Source organism: Rhinolophus sinicus, chromosome 16, assembly GCF_057876585.1.
Source record: "Rhinolophus sinicus isolate RSI-liver-muscle chromosome 16, RSI-T2T, whole genome shotgun sequence".
Taxonomy (NCBI): Eukaryota; Metazoa; Chordata; class Mammalia; order Chiroptera; family Rhinolophidae; genus Rhinolophus; species Rhinolophus sinicus.
In genome coordinates, this window is record NC_142516.1 from 70,124,978 (window position 1) to 70,134,446 (window position 9,469).

Below are 9,469 nucleotides of genomic sequence, written 5' to 3' on the forward strand. Positions count from 1 at the left end.
GCTATTCCCATTTATTTTGACTGAGTCTGCCAATGTCATAGTGTGCTAACTGTGATTGATACAGGCAATTTACTAACAAACAGCAGATATTATCAGAGCCCCACCTTTCATCCCAAGCAATGAGAGTCCACAAATCTAAGTGTCTAACTAACCAATATTCAACAGTAAGGCGTATTGTGTCCTTACTTTGATTTTGTTTTCAAAACCCTAACTAGTCAGAAGGCTGGAGAGATTGCCACAGTGCTTTATGGGACATCTCTGGGTCCTGGAAAGGAATGTACATGGCTCTCTCTAAGCACTGAAATAATAGCAATTCAAACAAACAAAGAAAAACAAACCAAACAAATATATATATACATATATATATATATATATATATGTATCATATATATCATATATATAAAAATAAAAATACAGATATATAAAATAGATAACTATAAAAGATACATATAAAAATATCTTTATATATGTATTTTACATATATATATAACATATATACATACAAATATATACACATATATATATATATAACTTTTTAAGCCATTTCAAACCATGACAAGAATCCATGTTATGTTACAGCATATTTTCTGCTAGCATAATTATTAACGTATTTTATAATGACACTTGATGCCTATAAACATTTTCTCTGAAATCCACATCACATCAACCCCATCTTGAGGAAGTGGAACTGAGGTATATGAGTCTGAGGGCTGGGAAACTCCCATGACACTCTTCCAAGTTGTATCAGTGCCGCTGAACAAGATGGTGCCATTTGGAATCATAATGGACATTTATGTACTTCAACTCTGTAGAAACAGAGTGAATGTTCTTTCCCACGTTATTTTTTAGTCAATTTTATTGAAACATGACTGTGATCTTACCTCCTGCTCTTAGGATCTGCTTGTATTTTTCATAGAGACCCAAAGCCCCTTCAGATCTTGCTACCAGACGGTGGGATTTTGTTTGTTTTTTATTAGTTTGATTAACGAGTGACTCTTCTCAGATGAACCTGATGTGTTTACTCTGGCCTTACACAAGCCAGGCATAGTACACTTGTGGTCAGTCTCAGTACTTTGAATAATGGAGAGGAATTGTCTCACCATAAAACAGGTCAGCTTCAATATGATTCCTGGAGTGTTAGTTACCAGGAGAATGACAGTCTAAGGTAGTCTCATCTAAAGACATCATAGCCTGGGGCATCTGGTTAGCTCAGTTGGTTAGAGCGTGGTGCTGGTAGCACCAAGGTTGCCGGTTCGATCCCCACACGGGCCACTGTGAGCTGTGCCATCCTTAAAATACATAAATCAATAAATGTTTAAAAAAAAAAAAAGAAAAAAAGAAAAGACATCATAGCCTGGATCCTCAAAACCAATTTAAGAGCGAGACTTCGGTACCTTTCTTAAATGAGAAAATCAGACCACTGTGTGCATAATGGGTTTGGAAAGTTGTGCTCTCAAAGTAATTACATACAGGAGGTATAGGAAGATAGATAAGAGAGAAGGACGGTGTGTCATGGAAGCTTCCAACTGGATCACAGCCCTCTCCCTCTTTCAAATAGGAAAATAACGAGTGATCCATCCCACCACCAAGGCCAATAAGTCAGTCATTAACTTCCACCTGCCCTGCATGCAAACCAAGGAAAGTCTTGCGCCTCCTCAGCAATCCTTAGATGTCTGTGGAAAGAAATGAAAGAAATAAACTTCTACTGTCAGACTGAAGGTTCATGAACACGGAGCCTCTCCAAACCACCCCTTGCCTTCCTGGCATTAAAAAATAAACAAGAGTTTCCTTTTCCCATCATAATTAAGGCAAGACACAAAAGTGACAGTATCACTCATCCCGACCTACTTTAGCCTCCAGCTGTTTTACCTACTCAGGACCCTGCTTCCTCAAGATTCCAATTAGATTTGATACACTGCTCAATATTAATTTCCTCTTAAGAAGCTACTTCACCATTTGGAAAGCCCCTTAGGGGGAATAATTATTGAATTTCTAAATGGCCTCTGGCCAGTCTCAAAGGTGATACTGTTTCATGTCCAGTAAGATGAAAGAGACTTGCCGTGGGTACTGAACAGCCTTGATGATGCTTTTCTGAGGAAAAATATCTCCCTGAAGTCTTTTAGAAAAGTTACAGTTAAAAATTTCCCCAAGTCTTACTACCCAATGCTCAACAGTTTCTGTAGAGATGAATGTGTAATTTCCTTCCTTCCTTCCTTCATTTATTCTCTCCTTCCTCCCTCCCTTTATCCTTCCCTTTTCCTTTCCTCCTTTCTTTCCCTTCCTTCGTTACTTTGTGCCAAAGAGGATTTATGACAGCTAGGTAACCTGTCAAGATTTCTACCCGATGTTCCAGGAGAACAATTCTCCTTCTTTGTAAACTTGAATTATACTTTCCTTTCCTTTCCTCGTCTTTCTGCTTCCCTGTGTTCTTTTCTGTTTATCTCAGCAGATGCTAAACCAGGTTTTCATTTGAAGGTGCCCCTCATTGCTGCTCAAATTGCGGGCAGTGAGCCCCAAAAGCAAAAGGAGAGCTCAGGGGAAGAGCTGGAAGGTCGCTTAAGGTCATTTGCCTCCGTGTCTGGTACAGCTCTAGAATGTTTACAGGAGATAGCAGCCAGGGAACTCACAATTACTGAATGCCCATTACGTGCTAGGAGCTGTGCTGGGCATTCGCTCATCGAATCCTTACAATGATGACGGATAGGAGGTAAAATTACTCCCTTGAGAGATTGGAAAACTGGCCCAGGGCTCAAACAGACTTTCTTTGGTTCTCTCAGTTCCAACTTTGTATCACCTTGCATCCATCAGTCCCATAAGAACTGAGATTAGAGTTTAGGGGCACAGTTTGGCGTGGTAGACATCCATGGTGTCCCTGTCACATCACTGGGCACATCTCTGATTCCAATGCATGTATGGTGGCTGGTTTCCCAGATCTCTAGCCGGCATACACCAGGCATCATTTCACTGTCAGCCTCAAGACTGTTTCCACAGCTGCAAGAGCCTGCTTGACCTAAGAGTGAACACAGTATGTGTACTAGATGAAGGGCTAGTTGAAGCCCCTAGAACAACCAATGGGAACGAGAGCCAATGGCTAAAAGCTCTATTCTCGGGTCCTTCAGCTGGACACTTACAGGACGCATTCTTGTCATGTCTCACAGAGCCAAGCCTGAGGTGACCGGTTGTCAGTTCATCCTTACGGTGGCTTTTCCTCCTCATTGTTCTAGTCAGGCTGCTGTCTCACTCTTGCTTCCTGGAATCACCTCCCAAATAAACGAACTGCGTTCAAATCCTTGTCTCAGGCTATCATTTTGGGGGGAATCCAAACCAAGATCCTTGAGTTCCTGGTAGACTAGAAATAAAGACCATTTTGTGTGCTGACTAGTAGAGGAGAGACTTGTGTTGTGAGGCCTGTACGAAAATAAGCTCAGACTAAACCAGACAGAGATCTTGAAACAGACAAAACAATTCCAAGCCAGGAACTCGTCTATTAAGAAATTTCCCCTTAAGTTGGAAGTCTGTTTGAGGCAATGTATGCAAAGTATTCAGTAAACGTGCCTGAAAGGAAATATATCAAAACATTAACTATATTTTCGTCTGAGTAAATCTTCAGTGGACGTTCCCTTGACCTTCCTCTCTTCTCTTGATCCATCCGTCTTGACTGCCCACTGGGGAATCTCAATTTCTATCCCTGGAGGTAATAGCTCTTTTTTCCTGCTCCTCAAACTACGTAGAAGATACTGAGACATCATTCTCCACTTGGAAGGCAGCACAGGAGGTTTGGTTAAGTTGTGGGCAATAGAGGCAGGTCAAGTTCAAGTCAGCTGGGTGACTTGGTCTATCAGTTAGGTTTTGCTACAGAAACAATCTCCCAAATTCAGAGGTTTAAAACTGAGTTTTAAAACTTAACCCCAAAGCTTAAAACTTAAAACAAAGGTCACGTCTTGCTCATGCAACATGCTCGTCTTAAGTTGGTGGGGGTGGGGAAAGGGGCTCTGCTCCTGTGGCTCCCACGGCGGGACCGCAGCCACCGCCCGGACGTCAATGATCGCCGTGGCAGAGTGAAAGGGAGGCAAAGCTCAAACTGGTTCTCTAACCTTCCTTTTATATATTTTTAAATTAAAGTGTATTGGGGTGACAATGGTTAGTAAAGTTACATAGATTTCAGGTGTACAATTCTGTATTATATCATCTATATATCACATTGTGTGCTCACCATCCGGAGTCAGTTCTCCTTCCATCACCATATATTTGATCCTGTTTACCCTCTTCTACTTCCCCCCTTCCCTCTTACCCTCTGGTAACTACTAAACTATTGTCTGTGTCTATCTGTTTTTGTTTCTAAGTTTGTTTGTTCCCTTGTTGTTTCCAGTTTTATATTCCACATATCAGTGAAATCATATGGTTCTTGACTTTTTCTGACTTATTTCATTTAGTATAATATCAAGATCCATCCATATTGTCTCAAATGACACTATTTCTTCTTTTCTTATGGCAGAATAGTATTCCATTTGTATATGTACCACATCTTCTTTATCCATTTATGGTGGCCAAGACATGGAAACAACCAAAGCGTCCTTCTAACTTTCCTTTTGAAAGTGACCTGTCACTTGGTCAAATGTCATTGGTCACAGAAATTCATGCGGTCATGTCTGAGTTCCCCTGAAAGGGAAAAAGTACAATCCAACTTCTAGGTGAGAAAAGAGAGAGAGAAAAAGCAGCAGAATGTTTGTGAAAAGTGTCCATCACATTTGGACAAGCATTAAACCTCTGCTTCAATGTCCTCTTCGTGTACCACAGGATGTCCACTTTATGAGGTTGTTGTGAGGGTCAAACAAGAAATTGCTCATAAAGCCCCTGGCACATACTCGTCATAGCCATTACTCAAATGTTGCTATTCTAACCAGGATCCTTTGTATACCCGGAATATTAAGATTTAGACCAATATTTCCCAGATCTCTGGGATACATAATAGCAAGTTCTTTAACCCTTTTCCATAAGTTGCATTTTCTAGTTTTAAAAAATAGTTTCTGTGCTCTTTCTCTGAATTTCTCCAAGTTCCGTCCATTCTAAAATATGATTCCATTGTCACCCCAATAAACTTTAATTTAAAATAAATAAATAAATAAATAAATAAATAAATAAATAAATAAATAAATGAATGATAAAAATAAAACAAAATAGGATTCCCGCACAGTGATCCTCACATAGAAAGAACCTGATTACTACTAAGGGATGAGCAAGGACTTTGTTCCAAAGGAGAGCATATACAAAGATAAAATGATGATCTCCATGTTTCTTATTTATAGCAAGTATTATTCTAGTACACAGATAAACCCAGTGTAAGTTCATCAGAACAGTACAGGCCTCATTAGAAAAAACATTATTATTATTATTATTCTCAAAAAACTAGGGCTGGGTATGAAGTTATTATAATTATGTGGGCTCCTTTGGCCAAGTATAAATATGTGATTACAGTTTCAATGGAACCATTATATTGTCAACAGAACACATGGAAAACCTGTAGGGGCTTCCTGACTCGAGACAGTGGACTCTGGTTTTCCCTAGGGAAAGTGGGGGCCTTGGTAAGGTCTGAGCAAGGGCCTGAGGCAGAGGCGGTAGCCCCACCCCTCACCTCGCCCCACCCCTCACCAGCCTAGCTTTTGGTTTGGAAAGCCACCATTCTGAGTATCTGGTCATGGGACTTTCTCACTACCTTTGGGTTGGGTTGACCTGCCCCACATCTTGTTCTCACATGTGATGGTCATCGACTCCTAGTTTTGTAAGATGTTCTTTATTCAGGCAGAATTTGGGCCAGAGACTCTTTCTGTTCAGCCAAATGGCTCAGCTTATGTGGACGTTGGGGCTGTTTACATTTTCAAGACCTGCTATTGCGAAACTCTAAAAAAGTTTATTTTACATAGTTTTCTTTTGCCAGAATGAATTCATTTGCTTAAGTTATTTTTAAAATGTGTTTTTTTAAGCTTCTTAGAGAATCTCTAGTCTCCTCTTGTTTGTGTGGGTCTAGGCCAGAAAAAAATGCCGAGTGTATTGATGGAAGCCAGAGAAAATGTCTAGCCAAAGTGGATCAAAGAAGGGTCTCAATTTGAACAGAAAAGCCCCTACTCCCTAAATGCTGATTAAAATGCTGTGTAGTTCTGGCCCCAGGAGCTGAAATCCTTGAAGCTTCTAGAACCAGGAAAGCCATGCAAATGAGTCTCCAACTGCTCCTACAGGCGTGTGGGAGAGGGCAGCATAGACGGATACTCATCCAGGAGAAACACCCACTGCAGCCAACTGGATTCGCCAGGGAGACTGCTGGAGGTTGAACAGACATGAACCTGCTACTTCATCCGAGTCAAAGCATCTGATTCTCAAACTACCTTGCAAATATCCTACTTCACAACAATTTTGTAAAAATAACTCTTTCTTACCTGTGGGGGAATCAGAAATCCCTTTGAGAATCTGAAGGTAGCTATGGACCCACCACTGAGAAATACGTATATACATGCAAACTTTTGCTTAAAAGTATCATTGGGGTAACATCCAAGAACTTGCAAGGGGGCCCATAAATCCCCTTGCTTCAGAATCTGAGATTAATGGTCTATAGACACTATTCATTCTTTCAGAACTCACCATTCCTGTTGCATGGCAGGCACCACGCTGTAAGACAAGGACCAGCCTTCTGAAGCTCACAGTGTAATGAGAGACAAATAAACCCAAAATGAGAGGCAAATAAACAATTGCAAAAAGAGTGAACTACTATGTAGGACTATAGCAGAAAACTGTAAGAGCCATGAATAGAGGGTAATTAATTCAACACAAATTTAATCAACGTATTATGTGCCAGGCAATTAGGGTTAAGATATTGCACAAACATGGTCCTTGCCTCATGGAGCTTATATTCTGGAATGCTTTAAATCTGACGTTGAGGGAGGGGCTTGGATGAACAGGACACCAACCTAAGGTGACTCCCGATTGACGGGTGTCTAAGTTCACCCAGGTGAAGGAAGTGAGTGTTTCAGGCAGTGGGAACAGCATGTGTATAATCCAGTGATGAGCAAGGTGTATTGGGAAACAGGTAGTTAGGTCATCAGGCCTGCCCCTGAGGGGTGAGCCGTGACAGAAAAGGGTGGAGAGGTTTACTGGGGTCAGATCTCTAAAGCCCTGTGTTTCCCAATGGATTGTGGGCTTTGTACTGTGTCAAAGGTTGTCACTGAGGATTTTTTAAAGCAAGTGAGTGAGGAATATGTCACTCTGCCTTCCATGGAGAAAAGGGACAGGGCAGCAGGAATGAGGATGGTTAGTGGGTGAGATTATGGAGAGCAGGCAGGGAAAAGCTAGTCAGTCAGTCAGGATGAGTAATGACGAGGTCCTAGCAGCGGCAGCGGTAGCGGAGATGCAGTGAAGCGGACAGATTTGGGAAACAGGATGAGACCTCTGGACGATACCTCGCAAGTATTCTCGCTCAGAAGGGCCTCCTCCGAAGGCAATGCTCTCTGCTACGAGCAACAAGGGAGGGATGCGTTCAAACTAATAAAATAATCTTGCTACTGAGGATCATCTACAGTCACGACTGTAGAATTGTTGTGGTTTAATAATCAGATTTGGGAACTCTACCCTCATTTGCTTAATGATGGTAACAACAAAATGTTAACGGCTGCAATTAAATTTTATTGTTCTCTGGCTCTGTGACAGTTACCCTCCCAAGCATGCTGCATGTATTAACCCACTTATTCTTCATACACCCTCTGACGTAGGTCTCTTCTATTTCTGTTTAATACATGAGGCTATTGAGACAGCAGAGAGGTTGAATACCTTGTCCAAGGTCACACAGCTGAGAAGTGAAAAACAGGGATTTGCCTTGGAAATTTGACTCCAGGACCCTGGGTCCTATCTCTCTGCCTATAATGACAGAAATATGCTCCTTCTCCACAGAAATCAATAGAAGCATTAAACACAGACTTTGTCAATTTGTTCTGAACATTCTGAACAATCATTAAAAAAAAAAGTTTTCCATGCCACTCACATCTCCAGAAATGTATTAGGAGAGGTACATGAAGCAAAATCCTGGGTGTGAATGTTTTTGCAGATTCGGGCTCCAAAGAACAAAAAAGCAGAAAAAACAAACAATGGTGTTTTGAAACAATGAATGCTGTTTTCCTTTAGCCATGAGTATTTCAAAACTTGACAAATCCATTCAGCTTTCAAAGCATTCCACATTCCGCGCCCACGAGCAAGTGCCAGGAAGTTGCCAGTTGGAACCAACTCTGAGCTCAGGAATGGTTTTGTACATATGGGATCGGATTTCTTAAATATCCACACTCCACAGACGGATACTTAACATTGTCCTAATTGGTCTGATGAAAACTGCTTAGCAATTTTATCAAGCTATTAATTTAAAAAGAACATTTCAGCAAGACATGCTAGTGAGGCACAAATGCAGAAACAGAAAATGATAGGATATTACTATTTGGAAGACTGAAACTCACCGCCTTAAGGTCTTTGAAATTTTAGAGCTGGGTTCTGCATAAGCTCAATTTTAATGAAGAACTTTCTGGGAGGTTCCTGATTACATAAAGAAAGCAATTCCCTTAATTTGCAGGAACTGATTCTTTTTGGAGAGGATAAAGAAAATAACATTTAATATACTCATTATATTCATTCCATTTTTGCCCTCGTGCCTGGCATCATGCTCGGCACTGAGACACAAAAACGAAAAAGACACGGATCTTGTTCTATAGCCTAGTGGTGGAGACATAGACAAGCAAAGGAACAACATTATAGATGCAACAAAAGAAGAAGAATGTACGAGGAAGTGAGAAGTGAGGAAGTGAGAAGTGAGGAAGTGAGAAGTGAGGTTAGACACATGAACAGAAACTGTGTTGCAGATTTATTTAATTTTGTAAATGATATAGAGACATGGAACTGAAATGATCCTCAATTTAATCATTAATTTTAGAAAGATCATGGTGTTATCCACGTGGAGAATGGGCTGTGGGGCGGGAGGAGACATCAAAGGCAGGGTGAATTCCATTCCTCATAAAAATCGTTCCGAAATACTGATACCCCCCTTTCTGTTCTCTAATCCATTTCCTATCCCCCAAACATACACTATATAGAAATTATCTAATCTTTTAAAAGTGCTATTTAGTTTTCAACTATTTGAGGTTTCCCGAGATACCTGGTATTGGTTTCTAATTTAGTTCCATGCGATCAGAGTATGCTTTGTATGACTTGAATCCTTTTGTTTATCAAGATGTTTTATGGTTCAGAATATGGTCTATCTTGGAACGTTCCTTGTGCTCTTGAAAAGAATGCGTAATCTATTGTTGTTGGGTACTGTTGTGTTCTATAAACGTCACTTACATCAAGTTGGTTGATAGTCTTGTTCAAGTCTTCTATTTCCTGATTTTATGTTTTCTTGTTCTATCAAACATTGACAGAGGGGTATTCAAATCTCTATCTATAA